Source organism: Stenella coeruleoalba, assembly GCF_951394435.1.
Source record: "Stenella coeruleoalba genome assembly, chromosome: 16".
Taxonomy (NCBI): Eukaryota; Metazoa; Chordata; class Mammalia; order Artiodactyla; family Delphinidae; genus Stenella; species Stenella coeruleoalba.
In genome coordinates this window covers 62,752,879-62,770,880 of record NC_137162.1, presented here as the reverse complement: position 1 = coordinate 62,770,880, position 18,002 = coordinate 62,752,879, and the positions used below count along the sequence as shown (strand labels likewise).

Genomic DNA, 18,002 nt, shown 5'->3' with positions numbered 1-18,002 from the left:
CTTTCCCAAATTTATAACATTTCAGAAAAATCTTTCTCTGAATTTCCACTCTAGCCCACAGTCTCCTCTACTGCCCAGCACATAGTAAATATTCTGTGAAGGAACACTGGCAGGTGGGGAAAACTAGCTGTGCATGTTTTGTGACAGGTGCACATAACCTGTGAAGGTTGGCCTCTGCTCTGACAAGTCGCATCTCTATCAGCCCATGCCCAGACTCAGCAAATGCCCTCAGAGACAAAAGCAGTCACTCATCTCCACTCACCTTGGAAGAGTTCTTTCTGCTCTGGAATTTAGTTCCACTAGACTTCTTTCTATCCATAGCTTTCCAGTGTCTCTAAAAAGAGATATGATTTTGTTAGTTTATCCATTTGTTTTGTAATTGTTACAGTGAATACAATGGTCTGCTGTTACCTTCTACATCCTAACCACTGATTCTAAATATTTTAAATTCCCGTTATGATTTCTTATTTCACTTATTAGTTATTTAAAAGAGATTTTAAGTTTGTACTTTCATAATTTCCAAAACTATGAAGTTTTAAAATTTATCATTTTGTTATTAACTTCTAACTTAATTGTGTGTTGATCACAGAATATGGCCTGTATCAGGGGTTGGCAAACTTTTTCTATAAAGGGCGAGATAATAAATATTTTAGGCTTTGTGGGCCATATAGTCTGTGCCATTGTAGCACAGAAGTAGCCATGGACAATATGTGAATGACTGGTTGTGGCTGTGTTCTAATAAAACTTTATTTACAAAACCAGGTGGCAGGCTGGATTTGGCCTGCAGGCCATAGTTTGCTAACCCCTGGTTTATGTTATATTCAGAAATCTATTAAGGATTGCTTTGTATATATTTTATGTGTGCTTAAAAAGAATATATATTTTCTGATAAAGAGTTATATATATTTATTAAACTTGTTAATTATGTTGTTCAAATCTTCTATATCTTTGTTGATTTTTTTTGTTTGCTTGACCTAACAACAAAGAGAAATATATTTAAATTTCCTCTTAAAATATGGATTTGTCAGATTCTTTCAGCAAGTCTAACAATCTTTGCTTTAACTCTCGAAAGGACAAGGTATTAGAATTGGAAATGCCCGAGGCTAGTTAAGCCTCACCTGCTTTGCCAGCTCTTTACCCAAGCAGGGTTTATATGCTGACCTTACTCCATGGACCGCTGTACTGGAGTCTGAGATATTCCTGCCCGTAGTGAAGGAGCAGGAAGCAATTGTCTTAGGTTATATGCAGGGAGAGGCAGGAGCAAATTTTAAATAACTCTTCTCTAATCTTCGCTATTTTTCACCTATAAAAATAGACATTTCACATGGTACAGTTGATACACACGGATATGGTTGTTTTGTTTGTTGCAGTGGCAATAAAAATGGGATTCTACTCTACACATTACTCTGTATCTAGCTTTTCTGGCTTAACAATACATCGTGGATAACAATTACAATTTATGTCTTTTTTTTATAGCTCTTTACAAGCCTAAATAAAATAATAATCACCAGGTACCCCAGTGCTAATAACAACGTAGTATGTTTTATAGTGAACTGTGGAGGGACAGAGGACAGGGCTGGGCACAAAAATAAATCTGAGGGGGCAGAGGAAAGGAGATTGACATTTCCCAGAGAAACTGACAGGTTAGCCAATGTCCCAGGTCAAATCCATCTTCTTGGAACCACCCGGCATTTCCTCTGACACCTAAAGCACTTGGCATAAAGCAGGTACTGCTCACATGGTGGCTGCTTGGCTCATTTTCTTCAGGTATGTGTACGCTTAATCTGTGTTCTGTCAGCTCTTTGAGGGTTTCATAGTTCTACTCTGCCCCCCCCACTCTCCACTATTCACCCATGCCCTTTGCCTCTTGTGCCTGGTACGTAGAAGGCAGCACTTACTGGGTGAAATTGGAAATCCGTCTCTCCTCTCGAAGAGGGCTAGAGCTACTTGGTCAATCTCTGGGCCCCGGATTCTAGTCTACCTAGATTTCTGAGTCAGCTGGTGAGGACAGCGAATGCTTCTGGGGGGAACACAGGCTGGACTGTCCTGGGATTGAAGCTTGGATCTGAATGGTCAGACAGTGTCTGGAGTTTTGCACAAAAGAGAATTGAATGTGGATCAGCTGGGAGGTTCTTGTGATAGCCCTGGTGCCCTGCGCCTCCAGGGGACTGGAACCCTGTGGGAGCACATAGCTGGCATTTTTTGCTTGAGATTAGGAAGTCTTTTGCTTCCTCTGTGTAGAGGCTTGAATTCAATGGACTGTTGTGGTAGGATGGAGTCTTTTTTTTCAGTATAAATGAGAGATTTGGCTCCAGTTTTTACGAGGTGGTGGGCAAATGAGCTGTCTCTCTGGCGTTGAGTGGAAAGCCGGTTTAAGAGCATGTGGTCACATTTTTGTCCGACATCGTCAAGAGCATAGAGAATCTGTGATTCCAGCCTCAGAAGAGGGAGCTTTTATCTCTGATGTGATTCTCCAAAGACCATCTTTATGCAAGAAGTGTCAGAGCCCCATTTCATAGTAAGTTTCTTTTGATGTTTTATTTTGGTTGAAGATAAATTTCTTATCATCACTCAAGGACTGACATCATCTCCAGATGGTGGTGTCCAGAGAGCCTTCCCAGGCCTGGGAGGTGCTGAGTGGTGGTGGGATGACCAGGCTGAGCGGCAGGTCCCTGTGTTGTATTTCTTCCTGGGCTTCAGTCTGGCTCTCCCTGGGCTAATCATCTCTCTGCCCTCTTCCTTGTGTTGCAAAGGATGTTGGGAGAGCATGAGAGTGCAAGTTCAAAAGAGAATTTAATCTGCTCTTTCACACTCTGCCACAATTTGTTTTCTCTGGGCCTTTTGTTAGCATAGTCTTTGGAGTAGAACTTGCCTAGGGTTTTCTTAGGTTTCTCAATTTTGAGAAGAAATCGTGTAGTGCCCAACTGCAAGTAGACTGAGAAGGGTGGACTGGGATTGGATGTGCAGAGTGGTGAGATGAATGGGTGAATGAACATACAATTGGTTGGATGTGATGAGGAACCTCAGAATGATACAAGAAACATGCTCTGAGGACTGTTTCTTCCAGAAACGAAGTAGATCCTGGCTGTAACGTAGTTACATAAGCATTGATAGTTTAAATGCATAGTCCCAAAACGTGTTCCTAACCAGCCAAGTCATGAATGCACGACCTGAAATAAACCACATGCTAGAGGTGTCAATGAGTTAGGGAGCATGGGAGGCTTGGGCCAGAGTGAGGAATCAGACCCTGTAACCTTTGTTGCACATTCTCCAGAATGTGGGCCGGTCCGCAAGGCCACCCTCATGTCAACCAGCCCAGCTGAAGGGCACGTGTACTTGAAGTAGTTTCTATCATGTTCACTCTTGCTTTAATAAAAGCATTCATAAGTCCGGGGTCTTCTCTTATATTTCGGTCGGTCAGTGATTGTGTCTTCACTAAGAACTCTGGATAAGCATGATTATCATCCTTGGGAGGTCATGGGAAAGAAGATTTTTTTGCAAGAATCCACAGAACTAAGGCTGATGAAAGTCAGAAGGAGGCAGATTTCATCTCAGACATGACCAGCCAACAACGGAAAAGGCTACTTTAAAGGGTGAGATATCACCTACCCAGATCTTGTCTTGCATGGAGATAGGAATAGGACATGAGGTGCCAGGTTCTTTCCAGTTCCCCAGGATTATGCTTTTACCTCCTGGAGTCTCATACCTGGGGCAGTGAATCTCTAAATTGCTAAAATGTTGGTATTTTATCCCCCATCCTCAACCCCATCAAGCCACTTGTCCCATTTCTCTCTGCAGCTGCAGACCCCTACCAGGCCTACTCTCAGAACATCATCTATGAATTCCTCTGTGAGGACCTATCATACTTTTAGTGGGTGAATCCACTTGACTGTAGGCATCTGGAACATGGCTCTCCACTTCAGCAGGTTGCAGAATGGCCAGGAGGACTTGTTAAACACCGATGGTTGGCTCCATCCCCAAAGTTTTCAATTCGATAGTTCTGTGGCAGGGCCTGAGAATGTGCATTTTTAACAAGTTCCCAGGTAATGCCCCTACCACTGGTCCTCACTGGTCCAGGGAGCAGACTTTGAGAATCATTGCCCTAGAGACCCAAGCCAGCCCACTCTCAGTAAGGCCCAAATCTGGAGGGATGGATTAGTAAGTGTTAGGGCACATCCTCCTCCTTCGTTCTTCTCTCCTGTTCTTTTATCAAGGCCCACTTCTCCCTGGCTCAGGGGCCTCAAAGGAAACTCTGACAGAGGCTGATGCATCCCAGACCCAAAGTCACTTCCCCTGGGAAGCTGTCCATGCACTTCCGGGATCAGGTGTTGTGCCTCCCCTTACTTCCTCCTGATGTGACCACGCCCAGTTCACAGTTTGTAACTATAATTCATGTGACTTCTTTTTATTTTATTTTATTTATTTATGTTTTGGCTGTGCTTTGCAGCTCGTAGGATCTTAGTTCCCCGACCAGGGGATTGAACCTGGGCTCTCAGCAGTGAAAGCACCGAGTCCTAACCACTGGACCACCAGGGAATTCCCTCTTGTGACTTTTTTAAAAAATTAATTAATGTATTTATTTATTTCTGGCTGCATTGGGTCTTCGTTGCTGCACGCGGGCTTTCTCTAGTTGTGGCGAGCAGGGACTACTCTTAGTTGCAGTGTGCAGGCTTCTCATTGTGGTGGCTTCTCTTGTTGGCGGAGCATGGGCTCTAGGCAGGCGGCCTTGGGTAGTTGTGGCTCGCGGGCTCTAGAGCGCAGGCTCAGTAGCTGTGGCACACGGGCTTAGTTGCTCCACGGCATGTGGGATCTTCCTGGACCAGGGCTTGAACCTGTGTCTGCTGCATTGGCAAGTGGATTCTTAACCACTGCGCCACCAGGGAAGCCCCCCTCTTGTGACTTCTTAATTAACCTCCCTCTCCTCCAGAGACTGTAAGCTCCATGAGGGCAGGATTTAAGAACAGTAGGAAAGAGGTGGAGGGACAGTGGTAGATCACCCACAGGACCGTGGAAGAACAGGGGTATTTTTCCTGAAAGAAGCTCCTAGTGATGGGAGGAGGAAGGAGGTGACCTGGGACAGTCACTAGGACTTTTGGCTCAGGTCTACCCCAGCTCAGTCTGGCACCAACATATGAGGTTTACCTTCTCTATTTTTTCCACCAATCTGGTCATTTAATATCTCCCCAGATTTAAAAACCTGAGTTGGTGTTTGATTCCACTTATACGAGGTACCTAGAATAGTCAAGTTCATAGAGTCAGAAAGTACATTGGTAGATGCTAGGGGCCGGGGGGTTGGGGGTGGGTAGGGGGAATGGGGAGTTAGTGTTTAAAGGGGACAGAGCTTCAGTTTAGGAAGGTGAAAAATTCGGGAGATGGATGATGGTGAGAGTTGCACAACAGTGTGAATGTACTTAGTGCCACTGAACTGTACAGTTAAATAGGATTAAAATAGTATGTCTTATATTATGTAACTTTTACCACAAAAAAACATTAAAACAAAATGAAAGAATGGAATGAATCTTATACAAGTTTCAAAACTTACAGTTCAATTTTTGTGAACTTGTTTAATGAATACAGTATTGAATTTGGGTTAAACATATTCACATATGTGTTTCTCGTGCTTAATTCTGTTATTTACAGGGTGTTTTCCTTCTACATACTTTAGACTATAAATGCTTTACTTAAATAAATAAATAAAATTAAATAAAAATAAAAACCTGAGTTAGTTTTACTAATCCTGAGCTACTTGCCAGCTCTAAGCCTCAGCTACTGTACCCGTAAAATGAAAAAGTAAAGCCCCAAGGTGGGAGAGATCCAAGTTCAAAACCTGGCTCTGCTGCTGCTGCGTTTCCATGAGTACCTGACTCAACCTCTCTAAGTTTCAGCTTCCCTGGGCATAAGGAAATAGTTTTCTACTTCCTGACGTTGTTGGGAAGCTTCTGGAGTCAATACACAGGAAGTCTTTAGCACAGTGCCTGGCACGCGTGAGGGCTTAGTGCACACAGGTTGCCGTTGTCATCACCATCTTCACCGTCCTCTTCACCATTGTCACCATTCTTGTCCTCCCCACCCAAAGCTTCTGTTAGGGCCCAGTGGGACAAAGAACTTTATAACCATAAAGCAGCCTCTGAATGTCAAGGACGCCAAGGGCCCCAGCCCCTGACCGTGAGGCTGCAGTAACATCCCCTTCATTGGAAACAAGGCCCACACCCTTGCTTCCACAGGATGGTGGAGCAGGCTTCACCCCTTCCAGTCCTTTGGTGACCTTGATACTGTGACAAATGCATCTTTTGTCCCTTTCTGTTTTCAGGACTCTAACTAACCAACCAAAGAACTGTTACCCAAGAGCATTGTTCCCAAGGAAGAAAAGAGCCAAACACCCACACACACCTGCTTTGTGCCAAGAATCTACATTCGGGTTGCAAGGCAGCATATGTTGTCCTTGAAAGTGAGACCAAGTGAAGAGCCAGTAGAGGTGTCTCAAGTCATCCCAAGGCGAGTGAGTAAGCGGCCAAACCCTGGTGGTCTCACTCCTCCCCAAGCCACACCCTCCCTGACCTTTGCATTAGGTACGTTCCTGTCTTTCTCTATAAAACAGGATGAATAAAGAGATACTCAAGTCTCATGATCTCAAAGGGTAGATCCTCGAGTTTAAACCCACTTACTTGACTGAAGAGGCCCAGAGAGGGACAAACACTTTGCCAGGTTACGCAGTGATTTTTAGCTGGACCCAAACTCACTTCAGTTAGGTCTTTCTGTTTGAAGTAACTGGGATAATGTTAACTACAGTGTGATTTTTTTTTTAAAGGTAAATGCTGTAGTGGTGTTCACCATAGCGTAATAGACTGTAAAAGGCCTCTCTCCCCTGAGTACCATTTGCCCTTCTTATTAACCTCAGTGTCTGAGCTGATGCTCTGCTGTTGAAGAAGAGTATAGTACAGGGGTGGAGAGTGCAGGAGCTGGAGCCAGCTGGATCTCCAATCTCAGCTCTGCTACTTACCTGCTGTGTGAAATTGGGAAGTTACTTGACCTCTTTGAGCCTCAGTTTCCTCATCTGTAAAATGGGATAATATTACTTATGATGTGTTCTAGTGAATTAATGTCTTGACTCATCTGTAGCAGTGCCTGACAAATAATATGCCCTCAATAAATGCTAGTTACAATTACCTCCAAGTGAGTTGCTTAAGGGAAAGATGGGAAGTCAATTGATTAGGGGGTTCCTGCTCTCTGATACAGAGCCGAAAACGATTCAAAGAAAGCATAGCTGGAAACCAACAGCCATTGGTAGATGCAAATGAATAGTGGATTTTTCTGTTATTAAAATGCTGGGATATCAGGATCCCTAAATTCAGTTAAATGACACAAGACATGAAGCTTTTTTTTTTAATTGAAGTAGAGTTAATTTATAATGTTGTGAAGCATCTGTTTTGAAATTGTGTTATGTTTGCCAGCTTTTTTGGGAAGGGCAATGTTCGGTTTACACAGATGCTTTAAATTCTGAGGAGGGAGTTGTAGGCAGACCTGTGTGAGTCCCAGAGAGAGGGCCGATGGGCTCCCAGGGGAATTGAGTGATAGAAGAATGCTGGCTCCCAGCAGGAAGGAGGGTGTGCATGCAGAAGGAACCACGGCGGTGGGCCAGTGGAAATGACACCAATTTCTACATGAACTCTGGGCCAAGCAGTCTTTTGACAAAAAGCAACGCTAGTTTGAATGACCTTCAAACTGAGTGCCCTGGGCCAGTCCCTAGGGTTTCTTTTTCCCCTCACTCCTGTCTCCTGGGTAACAGCAGATAGGAAGCCAGCGAAGAAGAGGATGAGAGCATAATCTTCTCTGTCATACGACAGACCCATGGGGTCTTTAAGAAAGAAATACCAATGGGAAATATGTAAGTTTATTCTCTGTTAGGTTGCTTTGGTGATCCAGGGCAGCATTTGAACTAGACTTGGGAAGCTGCCCTGGTATCAGAATGTGTGTGTGTGGAATTTGTTGATGAACAACAGGTTTGAATGTTAGTGGGCAGCTCAGCTCCTGCAGGCTCTCCTTGTAGAGGGCCTGGAGCTGGGGCGTGTGTGATTCTCCCCACCCCAGCATTCAGGATGCTGAGGCGCGAGGAGGGGTGGATGACACGACATAGACTCTGGAGGAGAGGCAGCCCGTGGAGTGGGAAGAGGGCTCTGGACTCTGTGAGAGCTGCACCCGTGCTTGTTTTCCCATGTCCTGCTGTGTGACCTTGAGCAAGTTACAGCACCCCTCTGAATGTCAGCATCTTCATTTATAACTTAGGATCATATGATCCCCCTTGTAACGGTGTTACCAGGATCAAGTGAGAAAATGTATAAGTGCAAAAGCAACTCTTTCTTCTTATGGCATCATCAGTGATTATTGGGCAACAAAGTTTCTTTATGGCCAGCTGCCATTCAGGTCATGCTAATAGCTCCCTTGAGGGGTCCAGGTAGCTTTATATGATCTTCACAATGACCCACTGAGGTAGACAGGAGAGCAGTTGATACCAGGTGACACTCTGAAGCTTGGAGGGGTGAAGCATTTTCCCTGAGACCATTTAGGTAACAGGTGGTGGACCCAGGACTAGAGCGAGCCAGCTCTCTGACTCTTAACTTAGGACTCTTCTATGATAGCCTGCTCTTGGAGGGTTCAATCACCTATTGCTGCGTTAAAAAACCACCCCCATGGGGCTTCCCTGGTGGCGCAGTGGTTGAGAGTCCACCTGCCGATGCAGGGGACACGGGTTCGTGCCCCGGTCCGGGAAGATCCCACATGCTGCGGAGCGGCTGGGCCCGTGAGCCATGGCCGCTGAGCCTGCGCGTCCAGAGCCTGTGCTCCGCAAAGGGAGAGGCCACGGCAGTGAGAGGCCCGCGTACCACAAAAAAACAAAAACAACAACAACACCCCCATACTTTGTGGCTTAAAACAATAAGCTCATGATTCTGTGTTACAGCAATTTGGGCTGAGCTCAGCTGGGTGGTTGTAAAGGAAGACATTTCACCTGTGTCTGTCCTTTTCCTTACTCACACTGAGCACTTCTGGTCACCAAATGGATGGGGTTTCTTTCCCAAACCAAGCAATTCTGTGACACCAGAATTATAGAATGTCCTCTAATTTAACTCAATTCTGACACCATCTACCGACCCCACAGGTTAAAGGCTCAGTCCAACAAGACTGTCTCCCCACCTCCACTTCAATGCCAGTCACAAATCCAGGTTGTCACCTGTGTTTCTGACCAATTGACTGTAGATCAGAGTTTCCCACAACCCCCTCCTCAAGTTTGATTAAATTGCTAGAGCAGCTCACAGAACTCAGGGAAACAGTTTACTTACTAGACTACCAGTTTATTATAAAAGGATATAACTCAGGAACAGCCAAATGGGAAAGATTCATAGGGCAAGGTATGTGGGAAGGGGCATGGAGCTTCCATGCCCTCTCTGGGTGCACCTCCCTCCCAGCATCTCCATATATTCATCAGCCTGGAAGCTCTCTGAACCCCATCCTTTCGGGTGTTCAAGGAGGCTTCAATACATAGGCATGCTTAATTAAATCCCTGGCCGTTGCTGATTAATTTGTCCTCTAGCCCCTGTCCTTTCCCCATAGGTGGGGTGAGGGTGGGGTGGGGAGGGGGCTGAAATTCCAACCCTCAAACCACAGAATTGGTTCCCCTGGCAACCAGCCCCATCCTCATTAACATAAACTCAGGTGCGGTTGAAAGAGGCTTGTTATGAATAACAAGACGCTCCCCTTTATCACTTGAGCTGTTTCAGGAATTGGAGCTGTTTGAGGACAAAAGACCAAATGTTATAACCAAAGATTCTCCCATAATTTTTTATCACTTAGGAAATTACAAGGGCTTTAGGAGCTATGTGCCAGGAACAGGGTTGAAGACCAAATATATATTTCTTATTGTAAATCACAGTATCACAGTGGTTCTGCAGATCTGAGGCAGATGTGACTGGTCTTGGCCGGGCTCACTCCTGTATGTCAGTCAACTCCCTGGTTGGCTGGGGGCTGGCCTCAGATACCCACCTGGGATGACTGTTTCTGCCCCATTGTAGCCTCTCATCATCCAGTAGGCCAGCAGGGGCTTCTTCCCATGACAGCAGTGGCAGGGCTCCCAAGGGCATCAAGAGAGAGTAAGTCCCTCATGTGTAGGCACTTTTCAAGTTTTTTCCTGTGGCACAGTTGCTATTGGCCAGTCGGCCAAAGCAAGTCATTTGCCAATCCCGGGTCTTTGTGGATGGGAACTGCCCAAGGGCCCGGATACAGAGAGACCTATCCATGGTTGCAACAATCTACCATGTGTACAGTGATGGGGGGAGAAGGTGAGTGCCAGGGCTCTGGTCTTTATCCAACCTAGGATTCTGTGCCATGGGCCAGAGGTTGGTGTCCTTACTCTGAGAAGTCTTCTTGGATTTCTAAATATATATCGTTCAAAATATAGTTCCCCACTCTTCGCCTGCCACAATGCACTATAATTGCTCTTTAATTGTTATAAGCTCTGCAAGGACAGGGACCATGTCCGTCTTTTCCACTACAGTGCTCCTAATATCTAGTACAAATAAATACTTGGTGAATGGACATTTGTATAAATTCTCTTTTGAGAATTACAGAGAGGTGTTTTCTCATGCTTCATTGTGGGGCTATATCTGGCAGCTTGATATCCCGACCCGGGCTTCTTGGGGTTAGAATGATCTCTGGCCCACTGTGAGTTGGTAAGTGCAGATAAAATAAAACATTAATAATAATAATGGCCATTTATTTAGTACTGATAGTTGTCGCTTATTAAGTACTTACTGTATGCCAGGCTCTCTGCATGACTTCATCTGCAGTGCCCATCAGGAGAGTTCTAGACTCTACTAGACCTCCAGATTCAACGACTGCCACAGGCCACACTCGGCCCCATTCTGCGTGCAAGGCTGTAAGACAGGAACCACAGCCTGCCGGCAGGGCAAGGCGGAGCGCCTCTTTTCTGAGGGAGTCCGTGTAGCAGTCCACAGACAGGAGGAGACAGGATCTCACTGGGCAGGTGCAGGATTCCTCTCTTGCTTAAAAGCCTCCTGCTCCACAGGAACCAAATTCTCTTGTAGCAGTTCCATAGGGACATTTTCCAGAGTCCCTGCAGGGGACAAGTCAAGAGTCACCTCTCTCAGGAAGCCCAAAGCTATGGCATTCCATCTAGTAGTTATAGTTCTTCCAAACCAGAAGCGGTCTACCAACTAGGGGTCATCTTAACCCTAGGAGATGTTGCTCAGAAATATATTTGACATACTACCCTTACCAGGTAAGCAAGGGAACAGAGCTAAAGCACTAACCTAAGGCCACATTCTAATGCACAAGGGAGAGTTCCCTGGTGGTCTAGTGGTTAGGATTCCTGGCCTTCACAGCTGTGGCCAGGATTCAGTCCCTGGTGAGAGAATTGAGATCCTGCAAGCCGTGTGCCGTGCGGCCAAAAAGAAAAAAAGGTAGAAAAGGGTTACTAATTTTCACCTATTGTTACCCCTGCTTTATAGACAAGGAAACTTAGAGAAGCTCAGTAAGTGGCAGAGCAAGGATTGAGCCCAGGTCCCAGGCTGCATTGCTATTTTAACTGTTAGCCTATCTAGCATAATTAGGAGGAGAACATCTTTTTATAAAAACAAAGTTAAATCATAATTTACCAAGCAAAATCTTTGTTATGCTTAGATCATGTTCTACTTTGGACTGTGCCAGCGACTGGAATTTCATTGGCACTGGGTTGAGGGAGCCTGTTACCTCCTGTCAGTGTCTGTGGAGCAAACTAATAATGGAGCTGGGGATAAAACCAAGCAGGCTTTACACTCCCAGCCAGGTCCCTCCAAACCTTTTTTGGTCATGCACTCTATCAGTAAAATACTTTTGTAGGCATGTTCCCAAATGCATGTGTTTTAATTATTTTGAGATTATATACATGTATGATTCCATATATGTGGAATGTTCCAAATAGACAGATCCATGGAGAAGAAAGTAGATTAGTGGTTGCCAGGGGCTGGGGACTGCTGATGGGTACAGGATTTCTTTCTCTCTTTTTTTTTGGCCACGCCACTCAGCTTGTGGGATCTTAGTTCCCTGACCAAGGATCGAGCCCTCGCCCCCTGCAGTGGAAGAGACGAGTCCTAACCACTGGACCGCCAGGGAATTCCCTACAGGGTTTCTTTTGGGGTTGATGAAAATGTCCTGGAATTAGATAGTGGTGATGTTTGCACAACCTTACGAATACACTGAAAGCACCGAATTATATACATACTTTGAAATGTGAATCTTTTGGTATGTGAATTATAGCTCAATTTTTAAAAAATTATATACATTTAGTAATGTACTAAAAGAATATACACACTATAAAGAATAGCCTAAAAAAGTTATAGAGTGAGATTTAAAAAGTTGTAAATAAAAGTTCTGATAGTATCTTCCCTCACCCCAACAAATTGCCTTGTGCTCTCCCTGTGGAGTCGCTGCTCTAAACCACCTCTGAACAGGCTGTGCCTCCAATTATAAGCCACTTATGTTCTCAGTAAAAGCCCGTTTGCTTTCACAGCTGTTTTGAATTTCAGTACATTTGCTAATCAACCAACAAGAATGATGGTTAACTAACACGTGCTAGGTGCCAAGCACTGTTCTAAGTGCTCTGTTTATGTACACACACCTCATTCCTATGTGGCTCTGTTATTACAGTTATTATCCCCATTTTACAGTTGAGGAAACTGAGGTTCAGATAGGCTAAGTAACGTTTCCAGAGTCAAGGCTATTATGTAGCTGAGTAGGGCTCCAGACCAATCAGCATGACCTCGAGGCTGTGTTCAACACCTACTATGTGCCTAGAACTGGGGACCCACAAAGTCTGCGCACCCTGGGAACTTATTCTCTGATGGGAGAGGGTGGCGATTATCAAGTAAATATCAGACAAGTACTGATATTTCTCAGTTCTCTGAAGGATGTACCACAGCCAAGTTCTGTGTCTTTTCTCATCCAGAAATTCTCGGGATGAAGGAATTAAGTATGAACTTTAAATCAAATTTTGTTTCGGTAAACAAATAACAAAGCAGCCTCACAAATTTTGTTGATGCCTCTGAGCTGGGCCACGGAGACTTTGGGGTGTCAGGGGTGCCAGGTATCCTGCCAAAACCAATTCTGGCAGAATTCACAAACTTTGAATCGGGATTCAGTGGCTGGATGCCCAGCTTACGCCAATGTTTAGGAGCTTGGACTCTTGGCTTACCCTCTGAGAACTGAAAAAGCCTCAAATAGTAGGGAGGCTTTTGGATTTGCTGCCGCACACTAATTGTTAGGCAAATCACATCATATTGTAAGCTGTTCATGATATGTAGTGACAATAAAATGGCTACGAATTTTCAGTTAGGCTATTTGACATTTATTGAATAAGGATTCTTGAATTAGCCTTTCTGTATATGAACTATAAAATCTTTACCCAGTGTAGCTAATAAAAAATGATGAGATCTTGATTAATTTGACATGAAAAGATTTTCATAATATATTGTTCCTTGGAAAAAAGTAGTTTTTAAAGGTATATTGTAGACAGTGTGTGTAATATGCTCTCACACACAAGAGGGGGACAGTATATATTAAGATTTGCTTGTATAGGCACAAAATACTCCTGGAAAGATATACCAGAAACTTACACCATTATTTGCCCAGTGAGGGCAACTGGGCGGCTTGGGAACAAAGGTTCAAGGAGGACTTTTCACCATATGGCTTTTTGCACCTTTTGAATATTAGAGTGAATGTATTGTTTCCAAAATAAAAGAAGAAAAAAACGTATATTATAGCATGGTTCCATTTTTGTGTTGTTATTGGTATGTAGTCATCTGGAAACATAAAGAAGGGATATGTACCAAAATGTTAATAGAGCTTGTCTCTACAGGAATAAAGGTGATTTAAAATTTTAAACTACTTGCCTGTATTTTCTGGCTTTTTTTTTTTTTTTTTGCGGTACGCGGGCCTGTCACTGTTGTGGCCTCTCCCGTTGCGGAGCACAGGCTCCGGACGCGCAGGCTCAGCGGCCATGGCTCACGGGCCCAGCCACTCCGCGGCATGTGGGATCTTCCCGGACGGGGGCACAAACCCGCGTCCCCTGCATTGGCAGGCGGACTCCCAACCACTGCGCCACCAGGGAAGCCCGCTTTCTAGCTTTTTTGTGATGAGTGTGCATTGCTTTTTTTTTTTAATTAATTTATTTTATTTTTGGCTGTGTTGGGTCTTCGTGGCTGTGCGCAGGCTTTCTGTAGTTGTGACTACTGGGGCTATTCTTCGTTGTGGTGTGCGGGCTTCTCATTGTGGTGGCTTGTCTTGTGGAGCACGGGCTCTAGGCGTGCGGGCTTCAGCAGTTGTGGCTCGCGGGCTCTAGAGCGCAGGCTCAGTAGTTGTGGCACACAGGCTTAGTTGCTCCGTGGCATGTGGGATCTTCCCGGACCAGGGCTCGAACCCTTGTGCCCTGCATTGGCAGGTGGATTCTTAACCACTGCGCCACCGGGGAAGCCCAGAAAATTACTTTTTTACCCAGAGATCCTCCCTACCGTGTTTAAATTAGGGGAAAAGAGCGACGCCGTGATGATGATCACACCTCTGAAATGCTGGCCTTTGGAAGCTGTCTTGGCTAATTTCCATTCCTACGTGATTTCCTCCCCAGAGCAGCACCCAATTCCAGACCTCTGTGTAAGCAGAGGAGGCTGTAGTTGGGATGAGGCACCACCTGCAGACTAGGTTCCCGGGAATTTCTTCTGGGATGATATCCTGCCAGAAACCTTATGACAGTTTACTTGGGATTACAGACCCTTTTGGAAGTAGGGGCCTGCACTCTGCCCCTGGTCCTCAGTATCTGGTGTTTAGCTCCCAGATGGGGAACAGGAGCGAGGCTGGTGCACCCCTGACACTGCCTCCTTTGGGCTTTGCTTTTCTCCAGGCATCACTGCCCCTGCTGCTGAGAGCGGAAGAGAAGAAAGGACCTAGGCACAGCAGGTGTCCTCCCCACCATGGGGCAGGCCTGCCAGCGAGGATGGGTAAGATCTCCTCTAGCTTTTCTCTAGCTTCACATGGTCACAGGCACCCCTGCCCGCTCAGCCCACTCCCTCTGGCAGGTGTTACATTAGGGTCCATTTTATAGGAGGGAAGCCCCAGACCAAGAGCACTGCAGGGACCTGTTATGGAACAATTCAGGAGCCCTTCAGATCCGGCCTCTAATTCTCTTTGCAGTTTAATTTTCACCGGGGCCAGAAAGGTCCTGACCAAGGGGAGCCCAGAGGATCATTCATGTAACCCCTCTGCTTAATTGCTTCTTAGACAGTCATGCTGCAAAGTCACAAATGTGCGATGAAAACAAGAGTGTGGCTTTTTCTAAGAGAAACCTTCCTTGGCTGCATTCTACGTTGCCACGTAGAAGCTGAAGCCCATTCTTGCCTCTTACAGAGAGCTTTGCTTCTCCTCTGCGTGTTGAAACACACCCTGGAAAATGTTTACTGGACAAATTATGTTCTGAGTGGCTGCTCATTTTAAATTAACCTGTGCTGCAGAATGCCCCTGTGGGCAAGAACTACAATTGCTCCCTTTTTCAGTTAGGGAAGTAGAGGCACAGTGGTGTTTAAGCCCAAGGGACAAACGCAAGGCTAGTGCCCTGGGGACAGAACTCTCTCACAGCAGTGTCTCAATCACTGCCGTGGCCCAGCCTGTTTGCTCTGTGAAGACTTTCCCCAGGTCAGTGCTTGGATGTCAAATTAGTTCCCAAATAGCATCTGAAAGTGGGGAGGAAGTGCTAGCTCAGGAGGGAGCCGCTTTGGCCTCCAGGTGAGAAGCTTGGGCACACAGTGGGTTGGGTGGGGTGGGGGGACTTTCCCTCAGTCCCGCAGGACTGGTTTAAAATGCCCCCTTCATCATCTCTGAGAAGGGCTTTGCAAAGTGTAACCCAGACACATCCTTCCTACCTTACAGGGCATTGAGAGAAGGACTCGAATCCATTTCTAACCCCCAAGTGGAAGCTCAGTCTCAAGAATCCAAGGCACCTGTTTGGTTATAGTGGGGAGACTCTCTGTGGGTCCCGGGCCTCCGACGCCTCTTCCTTCTCTTCTTCTCCTTTACTCCACAACCAGGGCGAGACAAGTTTTGCCCGCTCTGGGGAAGGAGGAGCACTTCCACACCAGGAGGTTCGTCTGGGATGTCATTGCCACATCTCCTGGTCCCCACTGTCCCCTTCCTGTGCCCCCGCTTGGCTTTGCCAGCCCCAGGCAGAATGCCACCGAGCCTTTAAAGCAGGCCAGGACAGCCTTGGAGAGGTGGCACAAAGCAGCCAGTGTCAGAGGCGCCACGTGGCAGTCAGCAGGCTCGGGCACTGGCACTTGGAGTTCAGGGTCAATCTGTGGGTCTAGGGCTGGTCCTTCATGGTACTTGGGGGTCCAGAGAGAGGAACACGGGCTCTGGGGTCTCAGACCCAAGCTGAAAACCTGTGAGTTGGAGCTTGGTTTGACCCCTCAAGCAGGCCGGTGTAAGTTGGCGTTGTTGCCCTGTGCCTCCGTATAAATCCATGATCTTTTCTGCAGCTGCTGCCGTTTCAGGAGCAGTACCCCGTGCCAGGACTTCACTTTACATGGTCTCCTTTAATTTTCACAAAGGCCCAATAAAGTAGGTATCATTCCCATTTTACAGATGGGGAAACTGAGGCTTAGAGAGGTTATATTACTTGCCTAATTTTGCACAGCTGGTCAGTGGCAGATCCAGAACATAAACTCAGGTCTCTCTGACTCCAAGCCTGTACTCTTTCTATCTCCACGTCAGACTCAAGGCTCAGGGCCAGGCCTGCCGCTCAGACCATAACTGCCTTAGGACAGTTATATTTCAAATTGTTCCAAGCTTAGAAATGTTGTGCTTTGAATATTGAATTCCCACTCTTAATCTAAGGAAGGGCTAGAAATTATATGGTCCATTCAGTTTCTTTCTCCTTGGCTCCTTGGCTATTCCAAGCCCCAGACAGTACTTTTCACTGTCGCCTTACTCTCGATTCTAGGCCTGTAAGTATCTGCAAGGCTTCACGAGAGCCCTTTCAGCAAGAAGTTTGCTCTCGCGGGGTATCAGTATAAAGCCTAGACTGTTGGGGCCTTGGGCACGTGGAAAATTTGCCTGGATTGTCCTGGTCATTTTATGCCGATTCTTGCTTTCCTAGCTTCCCTAGGATCGTGATTTCAATGGAGCTTCTTTGATTTGGGGCCCGCTTAGAAGAGGGCATGGCTTTTCAGTTCATGAACAGCAAACATTTACTGAGCACCTATTCTACGCGAGGCAGGACAAGAAGTGCTGAAAAGATAGGGGCTGCCCTTCAGGGAGGATGCGTAGTTTACCGCTGGTTTTCGCAGGGACTGGTTGCATGTCTGTGAGCTGCTACGCAACCTTCTAGAAACCTCAGTCTCCTTCCTTGTAAAGTGGGATTTCCTCTTGTGCTCTGTCACTCTGGTTTCCACTCCTTCTCACCCACTGAGAGTGGTTTTGTAAGAGTCCCAAGAACAGCAAGAGAGGGCAAGCCCCAGCACAAGCAATTTTTCAAGCCTCCGCTTTCATCCTGTTGCTGTTGTGCTACTGGCCAAAGCGAGTCACACAGCCAATCCCAGAGTCACTGTGGGAGGAGACAACATGAGAGCATAGATACAGAGAGGTGAACTGCTGTGGCTGTTTTCTGCAAATAATTTACTATATCCTCCTTATCCCTTCAGCTGCCATCATGAAGAAATCCACATGGGCCTGTCTCTTGATTGGCATCAGCTCTCCAAATCTATGAGGCAGGGCAAGTTGTAAAAAGGTTATGGAAGGGTGGGGTGCTAACTCACCAAGGATGCTAACTCATCAAGCTGGTCGCTGCTTGTTGCCCACATTCCCTCCATGTTCATCTGGGAAGCAGCTCACCCTGCAATTTGGGGGACACGGTGGGGCGGGGCCAGAGGTCCAGCAGAGACAGACCCCTGTGTTCCCATAGCTCCCTTACA

General features: G+C 46.1%; 1 protein-coding gene across 1 annotated transcript in view; it reads left to right on the top strand.

Moving 5' to 3' along the window:
* The window catches only part of HKDC1 (hexokinase domain containing 1), a 69,102-nt gene extending 52,773 nt beyond the window's left edge, over positions 1-16,329 (top strand). The window contains exons 22-24 of the mRNA XM_079900401.1: positions 6,311-6,499; positions 14,942-15,038; positions 15,964-16,329. The gene's annotated coding sequence lies outside the window, so the exon portion shown is untranslated. The remainder of the gene's footprint in view (positions 1-6,310; positions 6,500-14,941; positions 15,039-15,963) is intronic.
* The last annotated feature ends 1,673 nt before the right edge of the window (positions 16,330-18,002 follow it).